Here is a 21345-nt window from a genome sequence, read left to right as displayed (position 1 = left end):
CTTTCTTTAAAAGAAAAAGACTCAAACTCACTCACTCTTTCAGACTCATTTTCAAGAAGACTTAAACTCTTGAGTTTTTTGAAGACTTCCATTTTTCAAAATACTCAACATCCATCCCTGCAGATAACCTATCGACAAGATGTAATATTTTAATGAAGCCAATCAGCAATTCGTATTAATTGAAACCAAATATGTACTTGACCAATTGCAATTCTCAGTCTCAATTTTTTTTTTAATTCAATTTTATAAAAATCAGATATCCTCCTACAAGGTGCACAAATGAACCTGTCATGACAGCAAAAAAATAATATAACTTTTATCAATGTAAAATCATGCCATCAAGAGTTGCTTGAAGAATTTTTTAAAAAATCATACAAACAAAAAACATTAAAGCAACCAATAAGCAAAAAGCAAATGCAAAAACTTTCTTGCAATCAGCAAGTAATCGATGGCTTGTTTTAAACACGTGGTAAGTAACTAGGATTCTTCTGAACATGCTGGAAAATATCTTTTACCAACTTTTCGTTAGAAAAGTGAAGTATTGTATTTTTTGTGTTCTGTGATCCGTTCTGATGACATTGCTAAAACATGATATTATTTTTGCTGAATAATCAAAAATTGGAACGGAATATCACAACTTACCTTTTTTAGTTTCCAAACTTTGAGACTGTAACTTCAATTCACCGAATGGATTCTGAAATCAGAAAATTTCGAACTTGATTAGGTACTTCTGGTTTCGGAAACATCAAGCATCAAGAAACAAAGAAATATAATTAGGTATGTACTTTTATAAAATACCTTATATTGAAACTGCAAGACTTGAAACAAACACACCCAGCCAACTTTCATTAATGATTTGGGGCATTTTACAGATGAAACAACCTAACTGGGTACATAAATCTAGACCACCTACCAAAGCCTCCAAAATTACTCCATCATTACAATCTCTCATACTACTTTCTTCATTTCTAAAACAGCGTCAGAATATTACAAATATTACCACCTCACTCGAAAACTATTTTAAAAACTTAATCCGGCTCTGCAGCTACAAACAAATCCCTTTCTCAAAGAACTGAAAAAAAAAAACTGACGGATACGATGCCTCACCCATCATTCAGCGATGCCTTCAGCCTTCAGCCTTTACCCATTTACCGAATCAGTCATCCAGCTCATAATGCGAACGCAAATGATCAATTCAAAAGCCAATACCACCTAACGCGTAACGAGAACGTGTTAAAAGGTTTTGAAAAATCTTTTAAGAAAGCATTTATACAAATTCGTGCTGTATTTCGTCTGCTCTTCAGCTTTACTTTCGTTCGTGTACAGGTAAATAGCGAATAATAACTTTGTTTGTCCGAAAAAGAAAAAGGTTTTTATTCATTCACAAAGACAGGACGCGACGACATATAGGCTATTATTGCTACTTTGTATATGCATCCACCTATAATCGTGGTACTCTTGTGCTCACTCAGTGTTCGCTTGTATTTATCAGTTAAGCCATCTGCCGCGGTGCCGCATGCCGCCAACTTGCACTATCCTTTCCTTCGTTCGTGGGTTAATACTTTTATACACTTTTACTTCACTTTTACTGTTAATGTAGTGATATTTCCCCACTTGAATTGCTTCACGCCTTTCATCGCCTTTTCATCTATGATTGCAACATTGGTGTAACCGATAATTCGGTTGAAGATTACACAAATATGAGCAATTATGGCCAAAAACTTGCAAGAGTCACTTATTTATTTTTTTCAAAAAATTTACATTTCTCTTTCTCTGAAAACTCAATTACACATCAGTTAGTTTGAAACGAATGAAGCAATAGTACTCGTATATTGGATTGGATCAATTCTACCAGTAAACTTTGCAGCCTGGAAAGAACATCGAGAGAGAATAGTACCCCATAAAATCCATTCGAGCCTCTTTTATTTATAGTCGTACCGTATCCTATTCCACGTTTCAATTAAAAGTGAAAAGCCACTTCTATCCATATGCTGACTGGTCATATCAAGGACCTGAGGCCAATCGCCCGTCCACTAAAAAAATCAATTATCATAAATATCTTTGAAAAAAAAATTGATCGACTTTGAGAAAAAATTCAAAAATCAATGCTTCTTACAGTGATCCAACAAATTGATAATTGAAACGATAAAAAATATCGCCGAATAATTTATTAAAAATGTAAATTATCTGGCCTGCGGTAAGCATTGAGAAAAAATACATCGCAATTTTTTGCGACATAAGTGTCGATATTTTTGCAAAAATGTCTTTAAAATGTTCAATGTTCTATTCGAGAAAAAAAAAATACAGACGTACTTACTTAAAATGTTTTTAAGCAAAGTAGGTACCTCATATAAAATTCATGAATAAAGTGAAAAAAAAATTCAAACTTTGAAATTTGTTAATATCATTCATTCGATTCGGACCTACATCCAACTTATTTCATTTTTTTGGAAGGGCGAAGGTCTGAATCTGAATTCGACCAGATATTTCATGGTGACGAGGCGATAGGAAGAGGGGGGGGGTCCTTATTTTATTTACGTTTTCCGGATTCCATTTATCCAATTTAATTTTCGTTCATTTATTATCCACATTTCACCAACTCTTATCTTAATCGCATCATCTTCGTGTATTTTACATTTACATCGATTTACAAAAATTTATTAAACTCTGATCTCATCGAAAAGGTCTACAATATGTACTTTTGTAAAAAATGCGCCATTTACGTATTACGTAAGTATTTCTTCCAAGATCGTACCGCTCGACTCCTCGTTCAAAAATAAATAATAAAAAATAAAATAATAGTAATAACGATGATAATACAAAAAACACCATCTGCGATAATTTACCACCGATGATCTTTACTCCACGAACTGTTGGTAGATAGATATAGGATCGAGAATGGTATAGAAGATGGAAAGAGAGAACCGAATTCCCATCACTTTTTTTTTCAAAGTGAGAAAGGGAACGCGGAAGTCTGCAGTTTTGTTCTCAGGGCAAAAGCTATTATACTTGGTGGTGCAAAAAATTCGTCTTCGAGGAGGGTTGTGTCGGTCATTCGAGTAGATATTTGGATCCCATCAACTCGAATAGTTTTTTGAAATGAGTATTCGATGAATTTCTTAGTCTCATCAGCAATTTTCATAATCAATAGTCAAATTGAAAGATGCCACAATTAGGTATTTTATAATTTAAACGAAATCATCTCAAAATCCAATCACTTTACTGAAATCTCTACTTTGCCTATCTATGCAAAGAGGAAAATTTGATCAAGCTATGCAACCTGCAAGTCAACACTTTGACCAAAATAAACCACAAATTTTCCATTAATCTAAAAAAAAAAAAAAAAATGAAGCTCATCAATTCAAATACTAATACTAATACGAGTAATCTCTATGTCAGATCCGAAGTTAGCTTTTTTTTCAACCTCCCTTTATAAAATCATCTCTTCATTTTTCGATTAAAAAAAAAAGAAGGAAAGAAAAGAAGAAGGTTGGTATAATATTACTATATTTTTGTTCGTGCGAATAGATAATAATCGTTCGATATTGGAGAGGGTGAATATACTTTTGCCTCCCTCGGTTTCTTCTTCTTTTTTTTTTCATTCTTTTCGAATCATTATACGGATTTCTTCTTCTTCATCTTAGTATATGTATTCTTCCTTATATACGTACTCGTATAGATCTTTTGTAGATGAATTTTTTTTTCTTTCTACCTGTTTCGTCTGTCATGTTTCTGCCGATGTTTAATCTTTTATCTGATTATCACCCACGTTTTTGTGCATGTCTAGACGCTCGGGGTAACAATTTGCACATTAATCAAGCCAAAAGGTATCATTTAACCCTTTTTTTTCCGTGTTCGAAAATTCATCGTGTATAAGATCACCGCTGAGATTACATTTTATAATATTTTTGTACCTAATGTAATGGCCGACTCGATTTCGGCAATTAGCTTTTGCGCTATGCATACAGTATGCTATGCTCTCTCGATGGGAGCTTTTCTTCAAACCTTGCGCGAAAATATGTTCTTTCGTGTTACCATCTGCATTGTAAGTATAGACGTATTTTACAACGGATGTCCTAACCAGAGAGCATACGAGGGTTTTTTTTTCAGAATAACTTGCAGGATGATGGATGGATTTCAGAGAATCAACGACGAAAACGGAGGTGGAAAAAATTAGTATAGCCTAAACCTGAACCCAACTTTTCGTCAAACGAGATGATTTCCACTTCAAATTTTACTTTCAAAATTGACGTAATTATACTAAACAGCATGGAACTTGTTTTTTTTTGCAAAATAGAAAATATTTTCAGATTTAAAAAAAAATTTCTTTTCTTTGAAATTCTGGTAGGTATACAAAAATGAGTAAGTAGGTTGGGATTCTTTAAAATTTGAAAAAAAATTCTGATTAAAAAGGGAACTTTTTTGTTTTGAAATTCTGGTAGGTATAAAAAAATGATTTCAATCGCGATGAAATTCGAAAACGTTTTGAAAAAGCCTTCGCCAGAAAAGAATAAATAACGTCGTACTGTGAGATGGGAGACTGAATTAAAATTTGGTCATTTTAAAATTTCAATGCTCAATAGAACGTGAGAAATATATATATAAAAAAAAAAAATGCTCACATACTAGTTACTTAGTCAATGTAAACTTTATATTGTCAACACTGCCGGCAGTCAAAAATTTTCCAATAAGAAGAGGTGCACAAACAAGATTTTCGGATACAAAAATGCAAAATTAACGAAAATTCTCTAAATATTCTTCAAATCCCGACAATCATTCCATGAAAATCTCGAATCCAATTTCCCAAATTACCTACACTGAGAGAACTGTCTAGTACAAATTACTGTAAAATTTAGTGAAGTGGCCCTCTGGTCACCCTTTTTGTAAAATTTACTACATTTTATAGTACATTCTACTAAAAAATGTATTTACTACATTTCTTAGTAGTACGTACTATGAAATGTAGTAAATACTACAAAAAATGACCAGGGGTCTCCTTTACTACATTTTTCAGTAATTTTTACTAAAGTTATTTCTCTCAGTGTAACATCCTCCCCCCTCCCCCCGTAAAAAATCCCCTAAGAAATCAATCCTCAAAATATGTAAGACTCGCCTACTTCCAATTTTAGTAACGAAACAAGATCGTAGATAATTTTGACTAGAAATGAGTTTTCTTTGCAATTTTTAAAGAGTTGATTTTTTTTTTGAAATTTATTTGGCAACAAGAAACAAGACTTGGGCTTATAACTTGAAAAAAAAACAGATTTTTTGAAATTTTGGCTAAAAAACTACACTTACTGGTAATTTAAATAAGTACATAAAAAAAAGGTTTTTTTTCGCAATTTTGAAAAAAAAATTCCTTGCGACCAAAAAAGCAAAACTTTTTGGAAGTTTTGAACCAAAAAAAAAAACTTTTGGTATCAAACCATGCCTTTTTTTTGACAATTTTGACAAAAAAAGTATTTTTTGATAATTTTGATTTTTAAAAAATGTAAATTTTTTGCGACTAAAGAAGCAAAACTTTTCAAAAATTTTGAACCAAAAAAAAAGTTTGGCAATTTTAATTAGAAGAAACACACATTTTGATAATTCAGACAACAAACAGATTTTTCTTCGAAAGTTTGATTGAAAAAATGAGATTTTCTTTTGCAAATTGTACTAAAAACTGAACTTTTGTTCGCTGTTGTGTATTTGGGTAAGGGTAAATGGAGTCGACGAAAGTAGATTCGGGAAAATGGAAAGGAGCTTTTCCATTCGAGAAAAGGTATTTGGGGATTGTCCGAAAATGTTCCTTTCTTCACTTTCACTCGAAGTTTTGTTCAAATCGAAGCTCACATCCTACATTGAAAATGTCGCTTTTAAAAGACCAAATTCTTTTATAGAAATAATACCGCATGCCCATTGAGAATGGATCGCTTTCCCCCCACCCCTAAAAAAGCAACGGATTTTGACCACATTCAGCAGAGACCTTAATTTTGAGTTGAAAGTTGGTCACAAAAAATTTTAGCCCCGGAGGTACTTCTGAAGAGGGAATCTGGGCTATTAAAGAGGAGACTTTTTCCAAAAAAATCGTTGTTTTTTCATTCCTGTCGCTACCCAACCTGGTTTGGATTTTTGGATAAAACTCGTGTTTTTGAAAGTTTTTTCTTCGCAAATTTTTCTCATTAATTACAGCAAAATATTGAAAGATCATTATTTTTGAAATAATTTGGAACGCACAGGTGGAAATTTTTTGATAATTGTTGACAATTTCAAAAAATAAAAAAATGGCCAAAAACATGAAATTTTCTCGATTTTTTAAAAAGTTGGCATCGAGGACCAAAAATTGGCACCCATTGCGTCCCAAATATTTGTCCAGTTTTAGGAACGTTTATTTTCAATATTTTGCTGTAATTAAGGAGAAAATTTGCGATGAAAAGAAATTCCAAAATACGAAATTCATCCAAAAATGTAAGCGATTTGCAAATTTTCAACCGCTCAGTAGTACCCTAAAAGTGGTCTTGACTTTTTATGACAATAGCATAGATCGACGCAGAATCTCAAATACTTCCATTTACATTTCCCAAAACAGGTTGGGTATAGCGACAGAAGCGAAAAAACCACGATTTTTTTGAAAGTGCTCCCTCTTTGAGAGCCCATATCTCCCCTTCAGGTTCACCTCCAAAGCTGAAATTTTTTCCAAGAAACTCTCAACTCAAAATAAAGGTTTCTTCCGAATTTGATCGAAATTCCGCCGACCTTTTTTTCGCGACATACCTCAATGTCCATCAATTGGTCAACACCATCAATCGACAAAACCTTCTACAGGCCACAACACAGTCCGAAGACGACGACCACGACGACGCGACGCAACAGCTGGAAAATTTTCCAGGTGCGAGGAGTTGGACGGTAGCTGGCACTGGCAGGCGTTCTCGAGGCACGATACAAATTAAGACAAGCGCGGTCAATCGACCAAGTCGCGAAGGCGCGAGCAAAAGCAACAAATACGCGTCCTTTTTTAAGGAACCTCCCGCTGAGCGAATCTGCCCCTGTGGTATTGTTGCGGTCTCCAAGGTAGTTGGTCAACAAATGCCAGGTCGAACACACGCGGCTGCCCGCTGACCGCAAATCGCCGCGACGATGACCACTGTGTTCATTAATTGTTTGCATCTTGGAAGAAAAATTCAATAGAGCGATAAATGTCGCATGTGTACGAATTGTTGAAAATTGCTCACGCACCTTGCGCCAGCTGCGTACAGACAGGCAAAGGCGCTAGTCGCTGTAGTTGCTATTGCCTTTGCCTGTCCAGGCGCTTGCTTAATGCACACATATCGCGATCAGTTACTTTTAAAATGTCGTTAATCACGAGCCGCGTGCTCGTGCCAGCCTTCGTAATTACCATCGAATGAAAAGATACTACCCTGCATTTTTCCACATAGCCAAAAGTGTTGGTAAACACTTCGACCACCGCGTAAATGTTGGAATGATCGATCGACGAATTATGAACTTATTTTATTTCGGCCACGATGAAGAAAAATGGATGGCTGAACCTGAGCCAAGGTGTGTTCTGCGAGAAATTTGTACTTCGATTATTCGAATTCGAATTTTTCGACTGTTGTAAATACTTGACCATTTTCAAAAATTTGCCACTTTTTTCTCAAATTTGAAGCTTTTTAAATCAAATTTTCAACATTTCAAATAAAATTTCCACGAAAAAGATGGCGTCAAGTTCTGGGAACTTCAGAGTTCGATTTTGTGTTGAAAACAACTTTTTTCATGCAGCCTGAGAGATAACTATCGATTCTATCATTTTTGTAATGGAATTTTCAAAAAATTAGACGTATTATAGAATTGATTTTTTTTACCAAAATGCGAAAAATCCTACTTTTTAGTAAACTTTAAAAAAATCCCAGTTTTGGTCGAAATTGCCAAAAATTGCACAATTTTTCAAATCAAAATTTCCACAAAAGTCTATAGTTTTTTTTTTGCTAAAATCTCCCCCCCCCCAAAAAAACTACTTTGGTCAAGTCACAATTTGTCCAAGAACCAAAGTTCATTTTTGGCCCTTTTAGAGTAATGTTGAATTTCTGAAGAAAATTGAAAAATCGCTGGAGGCTCCAGAATGGCTTAAAAATACCAGTCGATGATGTATGAGAGTTGAATTGAAGGAATTCCTCCCATTGATTCATTTTGCTCACAAAAATTCAAGTATGTTGGTATGTATGTATTTCATAAAAAAGTTTATAAATCGCATTTAAAACAGGTTTTTGAATTTTTCAAATTTTCAAAAATTCGCCCAAAATATAAAAATCAACTTCAGTTCCAACAGCTGAAATTTTGGTTATAGTGTTATAGTGATTTCAGAACATGTTCTTTCGATCTGGGGGGGGGGGGGAGGGGGGTAGAAGCTACAAATTAGCCGACTCAATTTTCCCAAATTTCCAATTTTATTAAAACTTGGCAGTGGTGGATTGAAGGGTTAGAGGGTCCAGATGGTGGTAAATCGAAGAGAAATAACCAAAATTGGAGAGAAGGACCTAAGATAAAATTGTTCACGTGACATGTCGGTTTTCAGGTTTTCTAGGGCTGCTGTGTACATAGGTATAAAAATGAACTCAGTTTTCACCATAATCCTCTTCATTTATTTCCCTCAATGAGCCAAAACATTGATGAAAAATTTGCGAAGCACTTACTTCGTACATACCAACTAGGCGAGAATATTTCCACCACGAGTGAGCCTAGGCCTACGATTTTTTCAAAAAATCATTTATCACGAAGTACCGAATAAACAGGCCTACTTCTATCGAATACTTTTTTAAAAGTGAAAGATTTTTTCGGGCAAGGTTATTCAGCCCTCTTCGGTTTCTCTCTCTTCGAAGAGACGTGTCACTGCGTAAATTACACTTTTACTGAATCACTCTAGCAACATGAATTAAATCGGTGAAACCACTTTCCTTCTCGTCATTCGTTTCATTAAGAAAAGAAGGAAAAAAAAAACTATCAATCTTGCCAAATGTTTTTGTAATTGACGCTTCGGCAGCTGTTTAATTTACTTTTAGCGTTTTGGTAAAAATTGATAAAGAAGAGGCTGCGTTTAGCGAAGGTGCAACATGCAACTGCAACAAGCAACACTCATATAAATTCATTATTATGACTTATCATTATATTATCGAGAGTATTAATAATATAATAATTTGATCGCGGAACACGGAATAACCTATACGGTATACACTAAGGGTGGGAATTTTTTTGTTCCTTTTCTTCGTCGTTATTATTTTTTTTTTACATGGGTACAAAATTAGGCTATACTCGGCTTATATATACGACTAGCTATAGCAATCACCTGCGAGGGTTCATCTAAAAATCTAAATCGTATTAACATTCGCATGAGAAAACATCTGAAGGGGCTCGATGAGTGTCTGATGATTATTATTTAGCTTCTACTATATCCTTGTGTACGACGATCTCTTCTTCCATATTCGGTAAATATTGATGAAAAAAAAAATCGTACATACGAAATGGTACATATGAAATACCCCGTCGATACCGTTCAATATTCAATTCCCACCCTCACCTAGTTGAGTGTAAGTACGCGGTTGTGTACGAAAATATGTAGGTATACTTGTTATGCGTATGGTGTACGAATACATAGGTATGGGTCGATGGTTTTTCCCCTTGGTAAAAAAATCAAATCCATTCAGATCCATGTAACCGCGAATAACCATATGCGTAAATAGCACGTATGTAAATATATGCTATACCTTCCTGCTAATTTGTTCACCTTTGAGATGGAGTATGTGAACTGGATGTGTGTGTGCTTTTTTTGGGGGCTTAGTTTTCGTCTATTCAGATGGTGTAGTCGATTAAAATGCAATTGGTGGGTGGATGCATTTTTGCAAATGGATGAAATTGATTTTTTTTTTTTTTGTAATGCTGATGGGAAATAAATTTATCAAAAATATTAAAAAATCATGAAGTGCGAGATGGTTGTATTTTTTTTTGTTTGAAAAACATGAAGAATTTACAAAAATTGATTATCTTTGGAATATTTGAAAAAAAATTAGCACAATGTGCCATCTTTTATCAAGGTTCAGTCAGAAAACTAATGAGGGAACCTTTTGACTCGTATTCTCCGATTTGAATGAAATCAAACTAAGTAGATCGAAAGCGCATGTCCTGAAAGGCTGAAATCACTGCAGCAAAAATTTAAGCTGCTACTGAAGTTAATTTTTGGATTTTGGGAGAATTTTTGAAAATTTGAAAAATGCAAAAATCTGTTGCAAAAGCAATTTTCAATTTCTCATGAAATATATGTACTTGATTTTTTGCGAGTAAAATGAATCAATGGGAGGAATTCCTTCAATTCAGCGCCCACACATCAACAACTGGTATTAAGGCCATTTTGGAGCCTCCAGCGATTTTTCAGTTTTCCTCACAAATTTCATATCGCTCTGGAGAGGCCAAAATTGAACTTTGGTATTCCAACAACATTGGTTGTTAGTAAAATTGTGTGGGGAGTGATTTCAGCAAAAAAAAACCATAGACTTTCTGGCAATTTTGATTGAAAAAAACACGCCTTTTATTTGGCAATTTCGACAAAAAATTGATCATTTTTTAGTTCACTAAAAAGTAGGATTTTTCGCTATTTGAGCAAAAAAATCAGTGTTTTGCGATTTACACGAAAATTAATTAAATAAAAAATTCATAAGATATCCACGAAAATTGTATGTAAGTAAGTACACATGAGATTAATAAAGTATAATTATTTGAAATGAGGCAATAAACTACCTACAAAAGTTGTTAAAATAAGTTCCCTACCTACCTATCGATAAATTGCTCAAAAACCAATAATGGCGTTTTTCTAAATGTTTTTTGAATTTTTTTCTCGTCATAAATTTGTATGGCGGATGCAGGGTTCGTACTAAATTTTTTCAAAAACAAGAACTTTTAAAAAATAACCACAAAGTATGTACCTAACCAAACAAGTTACAAAACAAGATCAAAAAATTTGAATACAAAAAAGAACAACAAAAAAACCATTTCAATGTAGAAAAAAATTAACAAAAAAAAACAAAAACATTTCGATTGAAAAGGTAACAAAAAAACACAGAACAATAAACATTTCAAATAGTGGAAAAAAATTATGCTTTTTTCAAATGTTCATCTCAAGATTTCACAATATTTTGATAATAAAATGCCAATAAAAAAATTCATCAATTTTTAGCAAAAAAAAGACACTTTTCTGAAGTTTTGGCATTTTAAAATGGAAAAGCAAAATTTTTTAGAAAAGGCGAAAAGTGACAAACTTTGTAAATATTGCCAACAAGCAATACTAGCGAAAAGGTGAGTATTTTTTGTAATTTTTGTTGAAAAAAGTGAGCCTTTTTGCAACTTTTTGGTAAAAAGCGTGCCTTTTTTGGAAAATGTTGGCAAAGCCCAGACGTTGGCAATTTTAGGAAAAAGGCATAGTTTTTTTTTGGCAATTTTGGCAGTAAAGCGAGACTTTTGGAAAATTTTTGAAAAAAGTGAGACTTCTGGAATTTTTTGGAGACAAGCCACGATTTTCAGCAATTTTAGGCAAGAAACAACACCAAAAGGTAATTTTGGACGTTGACAGTTTTTTTCAATTTTTCTGATAAAAAATAATAGTCGGGGAGCCCGCTTAAGGATCTGTTGCACCCACCGTCGATCCTCCGGGAAAACTTTTTTCTTAAAGGGGGAGTCCTAAGGAACATTTCTAGCCCTTGTCCTCAAAAAAAAGTGACCCTACTTACAAAATGGCGGCCATTTTAATTGATAGGTCAGCCGAAATCGCAGATTTTGTGTTCCAACATAAGATTTGCACAAAATTTTTCAAACCGTACAAGGGTAGATCGAAAGATCAGGCAAACATTTATCACCTGTCAAAATTTCAAGTGCTAAAGTGCGTTTTTCGATTTTTGGTGAATTTTTGAAAATCAAGCCAAAAATGAGGGGAAAAAATCAAAATGTTACCAAATTGACCAAGAAAGCTGAAATTTGGGATACACCTTATTTTCGACATGTCAAATCAATTGGAAACTGTTTCAAACCGTTTTGTGCAGTTCTGGAGCCTCCAGAAGATTTTTGGAACTCGACATTCCCACCAGATTTCATCAAATGGAGTTGGATAGCCGAAATTTACTCTGCAAACTGATTTCAATACGCGACGAAGTCAACTGCAGGGGGAATTCAAGTCGTTTTGGAGCCTCCTGTGACTTTTTGAAAATTACTGGAGCCTCCAGCAGATTTCTGAAACTTTAAATTTTCACAAAATTTCATCAAATGGCGATGGAAAGCTGATATTTACTCTACACTACAATTTCAACACCCTCTGAAGATGACTTCAGGTGGGTTCAAGTCATTTTGGAGTCTCCAGCGACTTTTTGAAAATTACTGGAGCCTCTAGTAGATTTTTGAAATGAAGTCGACTGCATGGTGGTTTCAAATGGTTTTGAAGATTCCAGCTACTTTTTAGAAATTTCAATTTTCCAAAAAACGCCATAAATGACCTTTCACAAAGTCGCTGGAGGCTCCAAGACGACTTGAAATCCACCAGCAGTCGACTTCGTAGCGTATTGAAATTAGTTTGCAGAATAAATTTCAGCTATCCAACTCCATTTGATGAAATTTTGTGAGAATTTCGAGTTCCAAAGATCTGCTGGAGGCTCCAGAACTGCTCAAATTTGGCATGTCGAAAATAGGGTAAATTCCAAATTTTAGCTTTCTTGGTCAATTTGGTAAAATTTTGATTTTTCCCCTCATTTTTGGCCTAAATTTGATTTTCAAAAATTCACGAAAAATCGAAAAACGCACTTCAGCACTTGAAATTTTGACAGGTGATAAATTTTTGCCTGATCTTTCGATCTACCCTTGCACGGTTTTGTGTAACTTTTTTTTTAGTACAAGGGCTAGAAATGTTCCTTAGACCTCCCCCTTTGAGAAAAAAGTTGTCCCGGAGGATCGACCGAGGGGTGGGGGTGGGGGTGGAATAGATCCTTAAGCGGGCTCCCCGACTATAAGTAAATACATGAAAACAAAATCACTCAAAAATTTACCACTTGATACTAAAAAAATGGTTCTCCTTATGATATTTTATGAAAATATGACGCACATTCCATTGAAATGGTTACTTTGAAGCAATTTCTGATCTGAAAACCGTCAATAAATTGTTCGAAATTAGAATAGTTGACAGTACTTTCGCAAATTACTCACTTGTTGATATTATTAACTTTTTTTCTATTTTTTTCTTCAAGATAACGTATACTTACTACGATTAGAAAATATGTATTGAATTTTTCTTCAAGATAACGTATACTTACTACGATTAGAAAATATGTATTGAATTTTTGAAATTTTACGAAAGTAAAACATATCCGAATATGTGTACCTATACAGACAGATTTCCGTACTTACATCCCATACGTACAAAAATGCCATACCTAGTACGTGTCTAATCCATAATTAAGTTAACTAACAGGGCGGCTTTCGTTTTTAAAAATTATTAATTGGTTTTTTTTTCTCGAGTTGTAAATTTTCATACCTCTCGGTATACTAATAAATAAACCTTCCGAGGTTTCAACTCCTCAAGGGCGCAAGTGCCTTGGCGCCTTTTAATAAAACACATCACAGGTTCACTACCTATTTTGGTACTATATCTATACCTATTATAGCCAAGTGGGTGAAACGCGCGCGGTTAACACGAATTAGGTGCTTTGGTATTTCTTACTAATCATCATCATCATCATTATCATCTGCGAAGCGGCGGCGCGGCGCGGCGAGGTGGGCGGCAGCAGAAACAGAGACGTGTATCAGAAATTTCAATTTGATTCGAAGGAATAAACTCGCGTTAGGCTGCTGACCATTACCACGCCTTCGTACATCTTTAATTGCTTCGCGATTCTTCGATAATAAAATTCTCTTGCTGGAGTACCTATACCTATATACGAGGTTGGTGGATACATTCATGACGCTGATGGTTTCCTTTTTCCTTATAGCTAGATATATGGTTGCAGAGAGTGAGCGTATTCGCCAACTGTTTCTCTATGCATAGAGACAGAGGCAAAGAGGGTGAGTGAGGGCTCAACAATGGTAAAATTTCGTGTACTTTGAAATGTATACATCATACACTAGAAGAACAGACAAGAGAGAGAGTATTATTCGTACATAATGAGTTTTTTTTCCTTCTGCTGTTCTTTTTTCCGTAAAGGAGGGTGGTGTTGTTGGCGTATGTTTATATGTTTGCTTATTTTGTTATACTATGTTTGGTTTTGGTAGATGCATTTTTTTTTTCTCCTGAGAGTATATGTATACGACGATCGCGGATACACGGAAGAGGGAATATTGGATAGGAAGATGCGTCAGTTGCAGACAGGTACGCTTTATACTATAGCATTATAGGTAAATGCTATACATATACTTACACGTATATGGTGATGAGAGAAGTGTAGCGGGGTACGGTACGATACACGCATAACGGTACTTGATAATACCACTCGGGGCTAAATAAATCATTCGAGTACAGGATGGACCAATCAGCCTTCCGGTATTTTTGGGAATTGGGAACTTGGTAGAACCTTTTAATTATGAGAGCGTTTCGAAAAAATACCATCGATATATCGAAGGGTAGGTAGGTATGCTTTTTTGTCTAGCACCACGCGAAGCGGAAATAGCGCCAGATTATTATTAAATAAAGCTTTGTCGATCGCCGCCGATCCGCTGATGATGTCTTCACCCCCTCTGTTTGTCTGTGTTTTTAAGGTACCGCGTCTTTTGCACCTCTAAAAATATACGTGTGACTGAATTAATTTCCATTTGTGAGCGAGAGTGTATTACGGATGTACCAGTACAATATTGATGTGAAGACGATACTGTCGTCAAACAAATGCCGCATTGGCGACTAGTAGATGGATTTGTGTTTATTGTAGCTACGTATATATGAAAAGGAAGGCCTTTGAATGATTTATTATGACCGGTACCGGCACTAAAATCGGATGTGCCTTTCCGAATTTATTTTTTAATTAGAGGGATTGTAGTAAAATCAAGTCATCGATGAAATGCTTCGTGTATATGTATTACGAGGATACGATGCAGACCTTCATTAACACATTAAGATATCTGTGTGAAAGATACAGTTACCTGCGTAATGTAGTAGCTCGGTTGTTGAGCGGTGAACGACTGTTGTCTGTCTTTATTGTGCTGATGAATACGTATTACGAGCTCTTGGGTAAATTGTCAATACGATAGATGGGAAATTTCACATAAAGTTTAACCTTTCTGCTCATTTCCCTTACTTCGAAGACTTCGAAGAACGATTTTTTTCAAATTCAAGTTGTAATTAAAGAGTTATCGATCAAAGAGGGGCAACTTGAAGGGGTTGCAATTTTTGCAATCACATGATCAAAATTCCAGCTACTCAAATCGACTTTCTGATTTTTGGCACATAGTCGGGAGGCCCGCATAAGGATCACTTGCACCCCCTGCCGATCCTCCGGGACAACTTTTTTCTTAAACGGAGAGTCCTAAGGTACATTTCTAGCCCTTGTCCTAAAAAAAAAATGGCCCTACTTACAAAATGGCGGCCATTTTGATTGACAGGTCAGTCGAAATCGCTGATTTTGCGTTCCAACATAGGACTAGCACAAAAATTTTTAAACCTTACAGAGGTAGATCGAAAGAGCAGGAAAAAATTCATCACCTGTCAAAATTTCAAGTGCTAAAGTGCCTTTTTCGATTTTTGGTGAATTTTCAAAAATCAAATTTTGGTCAAAATGTGAGAAAAAATCGAAATTATACCAAATTGACCTGAAAAGTTGAAATTTGGGATATATGCCCTATTTTCGACATGCCAAATCGATTGGAAACTGTTTTAAACCGTTTTGAACAATTCTGGAGCCTCCAGCAGATTTTTGAAACTTGTAATTCTCGCAAGATTTCATCAAATGGAGTTGGCAAGCTGAAATTAATTCTGCAAACTAATTTCAATACGCTATGAAGTCGACTGCAGGTGAACTTCAAGTCGTTTTGGAGCCTCCAGCAATTGTTTGAAAATCACTGGAGCCTTCAGTAAATTTTTGAAACTTGAAATTTCCCCAAAATTTCCTCAAAATGGAGATGGAAAGCTGAAATCAACTATGCACTAGAATTTTAACACCCTCTGAAGACGATTTCAGGTGGGTTCAAGTAATTTTGTAGCCTCCAGCGACTATTGGAAAGGTTTTAAGGCGTTTTTAGGAGAATTGAAATTTCGAAAAGTAGCTGGAAGTTTCAAAACCACTTGAAACCACCATGTAATCGACTTCATATTATTGTATTGAAATCAATTTGAAGAGTAACTTCCGGCTTGCTAACCCCATTTGATGAAATTTTGTGGGAATTTCGAGTTTCAAAAATCTACTGGAGGCTTGTAATTTTCAAATAATTGCTGGAGGTTCCAAAACGACTTGAAATTTACCAGTAGTCGACTTCATGGCGTATTGAAATCAGTTAGCAGAATTAATTTTGGCTTTTCAACTCCACTTGATGAAATTTTGTGGGAATTTCGAGTTTCAGAAATCTACTGGAGGCTCCAGTAATTTTCAAACAATTGCTGGAGGCTCCAAAACGACTTGAAATTCACCTGCAGTCGACTTCATAGCGTATTGGAATTAGTTTGCAGAATTAATTTCGGCTTTCCAACTCCATTTGATGAAATTTTGTGAGAATTTCGAGTTTCAAAAATCTGCTGGAGGCTCCAGAACATCTCAAAACGGTTTGAAACCGTTTCCAATCAATTTGGCAGGACGAAAACCGGGCATATCCCAAATTTCAGCTTTCTCGGTCAATTTGGTAAAATTTCGATTTTTTTCTCACATTTTGACCAAAATTTGATTTTTGATAATTCACCAAAAATCGAAGAAGGCACTTTAGCACTTGAAATTTTGACAGGTGATGGATTTGTGCCTGACCTTTCGATCTACCTTTGTACGGTTTAAAAAATTTTAGGCTAGCCCTATGTTGGAACGCAAAATCTGCGATTTCGGCTGACCTGTCAATCGAAATGGCCGCCATTTTGTAAGTAGGGCCATTTTTTTTTTTGAGGACAAGGGTTAAAAATGTTCCTTAGGACTCTCCGTTTAAGAAAAAAGTTGTCTCAGAGAATCGGCAGGGGGTGCAAGTGATCCTTGTACGGGCCCCCCGACTAACAAGGAAATTCATCTCAAAAATATCCACCACCCCCTGATCATTTTCCAAGCACCGAAGAACGATTTTTCAAAATTCATGTTGTAATATTGACGAGCTACCGATCTAATTAAGGAAGCAACTCTAGGGGTTGTAATCATCGAAAACTCACGTAATCAAAGCTTCAACTTTTCAAATTGATTTTATGATTTCATGGCACAAGGAAATCCAGTAGCCGTGCAATTTTTTGACCATAAAACAAAAAATCTGAAGGCATTCAGAAATACGACGTAATAAGTTTTTCAGCAATTTTATTAATATTTTGAGTTGTCTCATTTTAGAATTTTTTTTGATCTCATGAACAATTTTCATTCATACTTAATTTTGGAATTTTTTAAATTATTCGAATGATTTTTATGTTTTTTTTTTTTTTTTTTCAATTTTTACGTCTTGTCAGCGATTTTAACATTATTTTCCAAAATTGCATAGTATTTTATTCACCTACTTTCATGTCAATTTCACTGATTTTCTGATAATTTCAAGCCACTTTGTTCACATTTTGCAGTATTCTATCAAACATTACGATTTCAGCTGCACTTTGCCTTTTTTGGTGATTTCGATGTCAATTTTTCAACTTTATGTCAGTTTTATAAAATTTCAATCGTCTATTACGCAAATTTCAAGATATTTCAAGAATTATAACTTCATTTTCATTATTTCTCAACGAAATTCAACTGTATTTTCATATTTTAGCATAACTTCATACAATAATGACGATATTTCGTCAACTATTTCTTCAGTTTTTCTAATGTATTCGAATTATTTAGCTCTAAAAATAATTACACTTACGTAAAAAGAGAAAATGCTAACAGAAAAAGTAAATTAATGGTGTAAAAAATTCAAAAAAAATTATTCATCAGTGAAAAAAAGTTGAGCCAACGTTACCAGGTTTTCCCAGGCGGTCACCCATCCAAATACTAACCTGGCCCGATGCTGCTTAACTTCGGTGATCGGACGAGAACCGGTGTATTCAGCATGGTATGAACGTTGGCGAAAGATTGGCTATTTTTCGACGTTATAAATTCACTTAACTGCTTTAAACGCTTTCTAATAAAGCGAAATTGGTCACGAAGAAACTGAAGCGAAAAAACAAGAATAAAAAAATTATGAAAACCAAAACCAAAACCCTCCACCAATCGAAAACGAAAAATGAAAATCTCAGAAAAAAACGAAATCAAAAAACAAAAATGTAAAGTCTTTAGAACGGAATCTGACTTCTAAAATAAGAACAAAGAAACAAAAACGAAAACAAAAACTGAAAATTAATTAAAACACCTCACACCGAACCCCCCCCCCCCCCAAAAAAAACTCAAAACCTCGAATTGAAAACAACATAAATTATCCTAGGAATTAAATCCAGCACGGAAAAACAAAAATGAAAAAAATCTAAAAACAGAATCAATCATGAAAAACCCGAATTGAAAAAACGAAAACAAAAAATTAAAAAGAATTGAAAACCAAAAACAGAAAGAAAAAAAACAAAAAATCAACTTGAAAGTGGAAAACAAAATCTCTAAAAACCCCACCAAAAACCATCCAAAAACGCGAAGTCTCGCATAAGGAGGATTTTAGAAAAATATTCAATTATAATTTTTTAGCTCTAAAACTGAATTACAGTTGCATAAAATGAAAATGTGAGAATAAAAAAAGTAACTTTGAGGCAAAAAAATTCAAAAAAAATTATTCATCAGTGAAAAAAAGTTGAGCCAACGTTACCAGGTTTTCCCAGGCGGTCACCCATCCAAGTACTAACCTGGCCCGATGCTGCTTAACTTCGGTGATCGGACGAGAACCGGTGTATTCAGCATGGTATGAACGTTGGCGACTATAAACGCCATTTTTTAACATTACAAGTTACCCAGTGACATTGATTCTATTTTTTTTCTTTCAAATTAAGGGACATATTAATTCATGGTAAACGAAACCTCTCCCCCGCCCGATAAAAAAAAGAATTCGAAAAAACGAAAAAAAAATTATGATGAATTAAACAACCAATCCAAAACCAAAATCGAACCCCAAAGATGAAAATCTCCAAGAACGAAATCCACAAGAGAAAAAACAGTTTTCATAACGAATTAACGAAAGTGGAAACTGAGAATTGGATAAAAACTTGAAATATCTCAAAAGCCAAAACCAAATAAGCCAAAGAAATTTATATCTTCATCGCACCTTCGGAATAGGTGAATGAAAATGAAAATTTTCAAAAACGAAATCGATCAACATGAAAATACTGAATCGAAAAAACATAGAAAGCCAAAAACGCAAAGCCTGTAAGACAGATTTTTAAAAAAATTACAATCATATACTTAACTTCATAATACAATACTGACGATATTATATTTCGTTAACTATTTCTTCAGTTTTTCAATGTATTCGAATTATTTAGCTCTAAAAATAATTACAGTCACGTAAAAAGAGAAAATACTAACAAAAAAAGTAAATTACTGGTGTAAAAAATTCAAAAAAAATTATTCATCGGTGAAAAAAAGTTGAGCCAACGTTACCAGGTTTTCCCAGGCGGTCACCCATCCAAGTACTAACCTGGCCCGATGCTGCTTAACTTCGGTGATCGGACGAGAACCGGTGTATTCAGCATGGTATGAACGTTGGCGAAAGAAGGAGCTGTTTTTCGACGTTATAAGTTTACTTAACTGCTTCAAATATTGACTCAGTTCGAGTTTATGAAGACTGAGGGTCATGTTCATGTGAACTGAATTTGTCATTTAAAAAATTCTAAAAACTACATCGAACGTGAAAAAACAGAAACAAAACATTCTCAATATAAATTCTGTTTTGAAAACGAAAACGGAAACCAAAAATGGTAAAAAAAAATCAGCAAACATTATTAAAAATCGAAGCACTCGCCTCAAAATGAAAAACCAAAAAATATCCTCGAAATAAAAATACAAAATTATAAAATCAAACATGGAAAAAAAACATTAACAACGAATTGAAAACTAAAACAAAAAAACCTTCAAAAATGAAATCGAAAACCAAAAATCGAATAATCGAAAAAAACGAAGATGTAGTCGTGACAAAGAAAAAGTTGACTAAAAATCATAACAAAAACGAAAAACAGAGACTGAAAAATGAAAATCGAAAATACTTCAAAAACGAAAACCAAAAATCATCGTCGAAATAAAAACAAAAATAAAAATGAAAAAAAACTAAAAGAATTCTAAAAACGAAAACAATCATAAAAAAATCTGAATTGTAGAAATAAAAACAAAAAACCAAAAACAAATTGAAACCCAAAAAAAGTTCGAAAATTAATGTGAAAGCCAAAAACAAAAATTTCCAAAAAAATTAAATTCGAAAACCAAAAACAAAAACAGAAATTGAAAATCAAAAAAAAGTCTAAAAAGAAAGTAAAAACGATAAAAAACAAAACATCTCAAAAACAAAAAATAGTATCATCCACACAAGCTCGAAATGAAAACAATAAATTATAAAAACAAAAACAAAATTGAAAAATGAAATAAATTCAAAACCAAAAGCAAAAACCTCCAAAAATAGAATCAAAATCCGGAAACAGTGAAAACAATATCGAAAACCAAACACAATAACATAAGGTCTTAAAAGCAACGATTGAAACTAAAATCCAAAACAAGCTTAAAATAGAGATACCGAATCTCAAAAACAAAAATATAAAAAAAACAATTTTTACAATCTTGAAGTGAATTGATTTTCTCTGACCTTTTTCTGCTTTTCCAAACCATTTTTACATTTTCTAAGTACATCTTTCGAATGTCAACACCACCAGGGTGTCTAACAAATTTTCTTCGAAGAAATGCATTACTTTTACATTACTTTTTGCATTACCATAAACATTCTTATTCAGTTTAACCCCCCCCCCCCAAAAAAAAACCAAAAAAAAAATCTTTTTGAAACCGTTGGAATTGACAAGTCATTTTTTAGCTTACTGGCTTAACCAGACGATGGAAAAACTCGTTCATTTCAGTTCGTTTTCAGTTTCAGCTTTCATATCTTGAGGTTCAAAAACAATTTTAAAAAAGATGAATTCCATTTCGTTCAGGAGTTTTCAAACACTAATTTGCCACTTGGCAGCAAAAACTTAAAATTTCAAACGCTAAAATAATGAAGGAATTCTAATAAGTTGAATTTATA

General features: G+C 34.1%; 1 long non-coding RNA gene and 3 other non-coding genes across 4 annotated transcripts in view; all 4 read right to left on the bottom strand.

The window, feature by feature from the left end:
- The window catches only part of LOC135847106 (uncharacterized), a 135900-nt gene that overhangs the window by 24382 nt on the left and 90173 nt on the right, over positions 1–21345 (bottom strand). Inside the window, exon 3 of the long non-coding RNA XR_010559085.1 lies at positions 643–694. This is a non-coding gene — a long non-coding RNA (uncharacterized LOC135847106). The remainder of the gene's footprint in view (positions 1–642; positions 695–21345) is intronic.
- Positions 18091–18209, bottom strand: LOC135849552 (5S ribosomal RNA). The gene has a single exon (XR_010559568.1). It is a non-coding gene; the product is annotated as a 5S ribosomal RNA (ribosomal RNA).
- On the bottom strand, positions 18922–19040 carry LOC135849574 (5S ribosomal RNA). The gene has a single exon (XR_010559588.1). It is a non-coding gene; the product is annotated as a 5S ribosomal RNA (ribosomal RNA).
- Positions 19710–19828, bottom strand: LOC135849570 (5S ribosomal RNA). Its single transcript, XR_010559584.1, has one exon. It is a non-coding gene; the product is annotated as a 5S ribosomal RNA (ribosomal RNA).

Source organism: Planococcus citri, chromosome 5 (assembly GCF_950023065.1).
Source record: "Planococcus citri chromosome 5, ihPlaCitr1.1, whole genome shotgun sequence".
Taxonomy (NCBI): domain Eukaryota; kingdom Metazoa; phylum Arthropoda; class Insecta; order Hemiptera; family Pseudococcidae; genus Planococcus; species Planococcus citri.
This window is presented reverse-complemented; position numbering and strand designations above follow the sequence as displayed.